The sequence below is a fragment of the Equus caballus genome, chromosome 21, assembly GCF_041296265.1.
Source record: "Equus caballus isolate H_3958 breed thoroughbred chromosome 21, TB-T2T, whole genome shotgun sequence".
In the NCBI taxonomy this organism is placed as follows: domain Eukaryota; kingdom Metazoa; phylum Chordata; class Mammalia; order Perissodactyla; family Equidae; genus Equus; species Equus caballus.
Window position 1 is genome coordinate 15,240,947 of NC_091704.1, and position 9,000 is coordinate 15,249,946.

The following is a 9,000-nucleotide window of genomic DNA, read 5'->3' on the forward strand; positions in this document are numbered from 1 at the left end:
TTTTAGAAGGAAGGGGTTGTCTTCCTATAAGTTGCCTTTGTTGGCTGAGCTGAAGATGCTCTAAGGATGCAACTTGCAGAGGGAGGGGGGGATCTGAATTTCTCCTTGTGAGAAAAGAAATGTGTAGAGAGATGGGGCAAAGACGTAGAGAGGGATGAGGAAGTGGTGGCTGCGTTGAGGGAAATGGGAGGGGCAGGAAGAAATGCCCAATTGCTGCCAGTTGACCAGGAACCAGGGGAGGTGATGGGCCAGTGACTGGTGAAGACACTGGAGGAAAGAGCAGGGAGGAAAAGGGCACGTTATAAGGTTTATAAGCTTGCCTTAGAGTACTCGATGTAAATCTTCTTCCCCGACTCCCTCAAAATCCCCAATGAAAACCCACTTCTCTTTCATGTGTTGTAGAGTCAGATACTGGGGGGATGTGCGTCCATAGGCTGGCTCTGCCTCAAAAAGGGGGCCCGGTAAGAGGCAGGCAGCCCTTTTGGGTTACAGCCCATTTTTAACTGAGGAAAGGGACACAATGAGGTTCAGGACTTGTCCAGGGTCACAAAGCCAGGGAGGTGCAGGGATGCAGTGTGGGCTCGGCTGAGTGAGTCCTCTGTGGCAGGAGTGAGGCCAGCGTGAGTCTGCAACGTGGGGACCAATCACACTCACCTGGGGGCTGGCTAAGTCACAGGCTGCTGGGCCCACCCCAGAGGGTCTGAAAGGGGCTGTAGGATCTGCATTTCTAACGCGACCCCAGGTGATGCTGCTGGTGGTCTGGGGGTGACACTGTGGGGACCGTGCCCTACAGGATCTGCAGAGAAGATTGGGGACCGCTGGTCTGCAGACGCTTTAGCTCAAAGATGAAGCCGGACATCTGTGTCGGAGACAGAGTAACTTTCCCTCTCTCTCTCTCTCTTCTCCTCCATCCTCCCTCCCTCCGCCCCTTCCTCCTTTCTTCCTTCCTTGATAATAGTTATGCTGGTAATAGCTCCAGTGTTTTGAGCATTATCATCAGCTAGGTATGGGATTTGAGAAACAGCTTTAAGGAGATGCAATTCATACACCATGTAACTCGTCCATTCAAAGATACGTGTAATCATCACCACAGTCAGTTCAGGGCATTTTCATCACCTCCAGAGAAACCCTGTACACTTCAGCTATCACCCGACTTTCCTCGCCTCCCTCCAGCCCTAAGTAAGTGCCAATCTACTGTCTCTATCGATTTGCCTGTTCTGGACATTTCACACAATAGAATCATACAATATTTATGCTTTCGTGACTGGCTTCTTTCACTCAGCATAACTTTTGCAAGGTTCATCCACGTTGTAGCATGCATCAGTGCTTCATTTCCTTTTAAGGAGGAATAATATTGCATTGTACGGATATACTGCATTTTGTCTACCCCTTCATCTGATGATAGATACTCGGTTTGTTTTCACGGTTTGGCTGTGATGAGTGATGCTGCTCTAAATATTCACGTGCTGGTTTTTGTGTGGACACGTTTTCATCTGGGCTGTATACCTAGGAGTGGAACTGATGGCTGGTGTGGTAACTGTGCGTAACCATTTGAGGAAATGACAGATGTTTTCCACAGTGGCTGCATCATTGTACATCCCCACTAGCATTGGAGGATGGTCTGATTTCTCCACATCCTCGACAGCAGTTGTTATTATCTAACATTTTTATTAGAGTCAGCGTTGCATCCCATCTTTATTTAAAATGTTGATATGTTGTTCATTGGGATTTTTTGCATTAATTTTGATTTTTAAAAATATTACATTAAACATAATTTGTCTTGATCACTGAATTTTGTGGTGGTCCCTTGAATTTGGTTGTATGGCGGGGGCCTCATTTACCTGACCCTAGTCCTGATCATGCCAGACTCTCCCCACGCTGAGACCCCAAAATAACCTTACATTTCTTTTCCCTGCAAAAGACCAAAAACTAGGAGCCATCGTTAGCTCTCTGGTTGTGGAAAATAGAGACAAGCGCCCAAAGGTCATTCTGAATGCAACCAGGGTCCAGGGCTGATGCCCTGCACACCACAGGGGTGGAGACCCTACCCCAAGGGGCCCTGTCCTGCCTTCCGTTATTCAGCTTCCACTTTCTGAAGCTCCCCTAACCCTGCATTCCTAGCTGTCTGCCATTCGTTGCTAATGGTCCCCTAGGAGCCACATTCTTGGGTATCTCCAAGGTGGGGACAGAGCCCAGAGAGGTGGTTAAAAGGCCTGGAGCACAGAGAAGGGCTGTTGATGGGCAGATCTGCAGACATCAGGGGAGCCCCTCCTGCGCTAATTGGAGCCAAGCGTTTCCATGCTAGCTGCTGGAGGCAAAAGCCAGCTTGAGAGATACACTTTGCTGCCTTCACTCCTCTTGCTCTGCTCTTCCAAAATGAGGACCCCAACCCCCTTGCTGGGGATGAAAGTCCAGTCCTGTCTCGAGGACGTTTTCCTCCTTCTCCAGCCCAGCCCACCAGGCTTTCTGTCCAGCAGCCAGAGGGATCTTTCTAAAGTGTATCTGAAGAATCACCCTCTGCTTACACCATTAGGATGCAGCACAAACCTCATGTGGTTGGGTCAGTGCTTCCTTGCCAACTTTATTCTCCTGCCCTCCCCACCTCTGCAGCCCAACTAGTTCCTGTTCCTGCAATAAACCAAGCACACTTGTACCCCAGGAGCTTTGCACGTGCCTCTGCCGCTACCTGGAGCACCCTGCACCTGGCTTACTCCCACACATCCTTGGATCCGACTCCAGAAGACACCTCCTCAGGAAAGCCTTCCTTGATTTCCCTATGCTGTGTCACCAACCCGATTAGAAGCCCTCGTAGCAACTCACTTCTTTTCCCCACGGCTTTGAGCACGATTTATCATATACAGCAATTACTGTGATTATCTGTTTAATATTCACATCCTCCCTCTCAACTGCAAACATCAGGGTCATGTCTGATCAGTTCAATATTGTGTCCCAGTGAAGTCTAAAGACGTGCAGGGCATACTGTCAGTGCTCAATAAATGTTTATTGGTCACTGCTGCAGGGTTTACCATCCTCGGCACTGTTGACATTTGGGGACAACCCGTCCTCCGTGGTGGGGTCCGCTCTGCGCACTGTGGGAGGTTGAGCAGCATCCCTGGCCTTGACCCACCAGACATTGTAGCACGTCCCCCGCCTTCAGTCCTTCAGTTGCAACAACCAAAACCGTCTCCAGAACCTTCCGCATTGTCCCCTGGGGGGCACTGGTGAGGCCCCTGGAGTACAGAGGAGGGAGACCTGGCTGATGTGACCTGAGCTGTGCAGTCACCGCTCTTGGTGGCCCTTAGCACTTGGCCCATGTCTTGGTGAGAGCCCTGGTGTTTCTCTGTGTGTCAGCCCAGCAAGCACCATGGAAACGCTTCCAAGGCCGGGAACAGCAGTGGGCCCTCTCTGTACTCCCAAAACTACCACAGGATTTGAGGCGCAGATGGCACAAGTACTTGTTAAGTCGACCTTAAAAAGCTGGCGTTTAATGAATGCTTACTGTGTGCCAGTCACTGTCAATTTCCCTACACAGATGATGTTATTTAACTACCAGAACCATCCTACAAGCGGCCAAATTGTTATTAAACTCATTTTAATAATGGGAAACTGAGGCTAGGAGACGGGATGTGATTTAACCAAGCACGCTGCTTCATCGCTTAACCACTGCCCAGTCCTACCTGCAGGTCAGAGCATCTCTCTGTCTCCCAAGAGAGCAAGTTCTCACCTGGCTCCATCCCTATCAGCTGTCACCATGGCAATGAGTCACGTAGACCATTCACGGATGCTAGGAGCCAGAGAGTAGACTGTTCCTGGGGAGGGGAATTCTGGGAGAAGAGGGGCAGGTCAGGAAGCTCACTGGAGTAGCACCTCTCCCAACGGCACCCACTGCTGGACCACCACCATCTCCACTGAGGCCCCACACCTTCGACCTCGCTGAGAACCCAGACACATCAAATCTGTGACTCCAGTTGGTCATTTCCGACACACGCCTCTCGCTCTGATCCAACCCTTGTCCAGCCAAACTCAAAATTATAATATCACCCTAACTACTGTTTACTGAGGATGTGCACATGCCAGGCACTGTGCTATGCCCTTCTCAAGCGCTGTCTTGCTTCAGTCTCATGACTATCTTAGAAGGGAGGTTCTTTTGCTTTCTTACAGGGTAGGCTCAGAGAGGGCAAGTGACCTGCCTGAGGACACTCCATAATGTAGGGAAGAGCCAGTTTTCCCACAGTTGCTCCAAGAGCGTTAACAAAACTGAAATTTTTTTTGTCCATCCAATTGGATGAATAAAAATTGTACCTCATGATTACTTTCAATTATCCTCATTCTTCCAAATTAATTTTTTTAATAAATATTTGAGAGCCTACCATATGCCATGGAGGCACACAGCAGTGGACAAAATGGTCTGAGTCCCTGACTTCTTCAAAGCCGCAGTCTAAGGCAGAGACAGACAATATCTGATCAGCAGATTTACACGAGGTGGTGAGAAGCACATGAGAGACAAATAAAGCAGATCAAGAGAGAAGGGACATGGCCAGGGGAGTTTCTAATTTGTTTGCTATGGTTAGATAAGGGCTCTCTGCTGTTTGAGCAGAAGTGCCTCCAAGGAACTCAGATTGGGTTGCTATTTTCTCAGATAGGAAAGACTGTGGGAGGAAGGAGTGTGTGTGTGCGTGTGTGTGTGTGAGGGAGAGGGAGAGAGAGACTGGGAGGAAGAGGAGGAGAAGGGTGAGGAGGAGGGGGAGAAGGAGGAGGAAAGCGGAGAGAGAAGGAGGCTATGAGGGTGGGGTGGAGGAAGAGAGGGGAGAGAGGGAGGGGAAAGAGAGAGAGAAAGGGAGAAGGAGGGAGAGAGGGAGAGAGAGAGCACGATAACAACAAAGAGAATGTCCAAAAGCTGGTTCTGGGCACATTAAATTTGAGATGCCTACCAGATCCCTATGCAGAGATGTTGAGTAGCCAGCTTTATAGGGATAAAGACAACAATTTAGGGATCAGCTGTGTGCAGAGGTTCATGAGGCCACCATACATCATGGGATCCCCAGGGAGAGAGGGACGCTGATGAAGTCCAAGGGTTGAATGGTTTTACTGGATGCCTTGGGTTCCACTGTACAAATGAACCCACATTTGCTTATGAGGCTTTTATCAACGCATATATGAAATGCTTTCCAATCAAAAATGTCCCTGCTCTGAACATCCTTTTATTGACACAGATGTGGAATATATCTCTAAGTGTCGATCTAATTAAGTGAGAAAAGGGAAGCAGGATTTAAACCCAGGTCACTCTGACCTCAAACATAGCTCCCTGAACCCCGTTTCCCACTGGTTTGCTGCATTGTGAGGATTACACTGGTCCAGCCAAGAAACATTTGTTAATCAGTTGTATCTTCCAAGTACCATGTTGGTGCTGGGTGGGATGGTGAGCAACACGGACACACTTCCTGACCTCAGGAGGCTGATGGCCTGAGGGACCACAATAAGTTAGCATAAGACATTGGGGGCCCAGCTCATTGTGGGTACACACCACTTTCCAGGTTCTCTTTCCATTTGGATCCCAGAAGGATCCAAGCTCAAACTGTCCTTTAATGAAGAAAATGAAAGGGCCAGCTTATATTCTTGTCTCGATTGGCTTTGCCGCCAGAGAGAGGAGCATCTTGGAACAGTGTGAAAGTGTTCCACAGGAATTCCTGCAAGACTAAAGCTGAATTTAAAATCATGCAGCAGTCCTCAATCTGTAGACATACTCCACCAGCCTCCCAAGGATGCATGCTCCAGGGCATGCCAGGTTGCAATTGCCCACCTGTGGTATGAAAGACTCTTAGGTTGCCAGGTTGTTTGATTTGAGGATGGGCTAGACTCCCCTGATGGCTGATCCACAAAACCCATTAAAGGAAGACCATGTGTGAAACAGTGGGTGGGGAGGACTGGGGTTCAGTAAACACCTTCATTGGAAGCCTGGCTCTGCTAGGCTGCCTGATCTTGGATGAGTCATGCAACCATTTCCCCAGCTTCCCCTCTGTCAAATGGGGTGGATGTGAGTTTACCTGCCCTTACGCCTTGTTGTGAGGCTGTAATGAGATGATGCAATGAGATGATGTGAGGCTGTAGTGAGACGATGACGTAACGAAAATGCAGTACATCATGTATTCTGCAAGGACGGTGCTCTGGGTTCCCAGTCTTGACTGAAATTGTTTCCGACGTCCTCCCACTTCATGTTGACATGTGATGTTTTTACTGCTCAAGTTGTAGAGAAAGACTGAATCAGCTTTAGGACAAACAATGTGTAGTTTACTATTCAACTTCAACAGGAATACACGTATTTTCTATTTTGTTAACTTTGACATTTATTTATTGCTTGTGCATGTTAATTACATCTGTTGTTGAGTACGACAGTATCACCATAAACTGGTGTCCATTAAGTGTTATTACAAATTCCTCTTCTAAAATAAGTGCATATATTCATATTCAGAAACAAATTTGTCAGGGAAACCTCTTTTTAATTGAAACATGTGACATATAAGGCTGTGTGAGTTCAAGGTGTACAACGTGCTGATTGAATTCATTTATATGCTGCAATGTGATTACCGCTGTAGCACCGGCTAGTGCCTCAACCACGTCTCATAATTGTCTTTTCTTTTTCGTGGTGGGCACAACTAGGATCTAGTCTCTTAACAACTTTGAGATTTATGATACAGTATTGCTGTCTGCAATCACCGTCCTGTGCATTCGATGTCCTGGGCTTGTTTGACTACTGGTTTCAAATTTCTCCCTTTAAACAGCATTTCCCTGGTTCTCCCACACCCCATGCCTGGCGACACCATTCTACTTTACTTTTATGAGGTGGCTTGTTTAGACATAGGTGACATCATCAAGTAGCTGTCCTTCCCCTAAATACACACACTTTCAATGAATTATAAACACTATTCAGTGCACTCAACCTCAAGTCCCTCCTTGTGGAGAAAGGGAAGAGCATCGAGGCTGTGTGACCACGGCACACACCTTCATCCTGGGCTCTGCTCTCACTGTTGGGCCTCAACACAGCGTTCCTGCCCGGCCAGTGTGTCCCGTAACTCTGTAACACAGCCGGCAACTTCTCGTGATGGCACTTTTTCCTTGAACTGTAGAGACTTCTCTTTCTCTCCACAACAGCTCAAAATTCACACTTGAAATGTAGGGATTTCCTCAATTTTTTCTGTGAGTCTGCTTATTACTGTTTCTAACTGCTACTGCACAGAGCTGTGCAATGCTGAAAATTAGGGTGTTTTCCTCTGCTCTGCTATAACCTGCTTTGGTCTTCTGTAGCTTTATACTATCCATGTTGTATTTACCTGTTGCTGCTTGGTAGAGGGTTGCGTCTGGCGTCTTCCAATTCTCTTTGCAATCTGGATTTATGGTAGTGGGAGTAAGCAGACCACCCTGGTTTCTGGCAGAAGAACAGGTTCCAGGTGTAATGCTACCTGACAAAGTGTCCCGCAGTGGGCAGGAATTATGAAATCTAATTTTCTGTGTGTTACAATCTCACACATTTCTTCACCACAAATGCGCTCCTGACGTTGTTTAACCAATGTTGGTACATTTGGATACAGCCGACGAGGCTCCTTTTAAACCTTAAGGCATCAGATAAATAGGTTCCTACGTGTATACAGGGTGCCACTTCTCATGGTAGCATCTGGTAGACCAGTTTAGCTATTTCCAAGGAATTCCTCCCAGATGATCACATTTTCTCTGGGTGGAGCTTGCTGAGGAAGATCTTCCTCATGGCGATCTTCAGCTCCTTGTTCCTGAGGCTGAAGATGATGGGGCTGAGGAAGGGCGTGAGGACCGTGTAGGTGACGCCCATCAGGGTGTCTCCTTCCAGAGACTGGGGACTCTCGGACCTGAGGTAGATGACAGAGGCAAAGCTGTAGTGCACGACCACCACAGTGAGGTGGGACGCACACGTGGAGAAGGCCTTGTGCCGGCCCTCAGCTGAGGGCATCCTCAAGATGGTGGGCACGATGAAGGCATAGGAGAGCAGGATGAGGAGACAGCAGCCCAGCAGGACTGTGATGCAGAGCAGGCCCACACCCTTGCCACCCGTGGTACATCAGCTCCACAGGCCAACTTCAACAGTGTTGGCATGTGGCAAGCAAAATGGTGGACCTCATTTGGTCCACAGAAGATGAGGTGGAAAATGGCCATTGTCACCACCATCCCCATGACTGAGCCACCAGCCCAGGACCAGGCCACTAGGCAGGCACATCTACCAGGCCTCATGAGCACACTATAGCGCAGAGGGTGGCAGATGGCCACGTAGTGGTCATAGCCCATGACGGTGAGCAGGAAGGAGTGGGTGAACCCGAAAGTGAAGGAGAAGAACATCTGGCTGGCACAGGCTGTGAAGGTGATGGAGTGGACGGTGGAGAGCAGGTCAGCCAGCATTCGTGGGATGATGGTGAAGGTGTAGAGGATCTCGGAGATGGAGAGAGTGCACAGGAAGAGGTACATGGGCGTGTGGAGGCTGCGCTCAGGTGGTGGCCATGATGAGCAGGTTCCCCAGCAGCATGAACAGGTGCATCAGGAGGAACAGCAGGAAGAACACCAGCTGGAGGTGGCGGTAAGTGGAGAAGCCGATAAGGATGAACTCGCTCACTGCTGAGAGGTTGGCTCCCTGCATGGAGGCTGTGCCTGGGGTGAGGTGTGACAGCGAGAGGTCAGCTACTGGATGGAGAATGGTCATCAGGTGCTCCTGATAAGTGACTGCTAACATTGATTGATTCCCATTCAGTGCCTCGTATGATTTACTCCTCTATCATCCCAGTGAGGAAGGTGCTGTCTTTATCACCCGCAATTTCAGTATCCTGAGCATACTCATTAGGAATATTAGGCTGCAGAGAGTGTACACAGCTTACTCAAGGTGGAGCTGTCACAATGGCAGAGCCAAGACTTGAACCCATGGCTGGGCTGTCTCCTAAGACTATACCTTGCACCATCTCTCAAGGATGCCTCTAAAAATGAAAA

General features: G+C 48.7%; 1 pseudogene; it reads right to left on the reverse strand.

The window, feature by feature from the left end:
* Window positions 1-7,714: 7,714 nt before the first annotated feature.
* LOC100070750 (olfactory receptor 10H1-like) lies at window positions 7,715-8,656 on the reverse strand (annotated as a pseudogene).
* Between the last annotated feature and the right edge of the window lie 344 nt (window positions 8,657-9,000).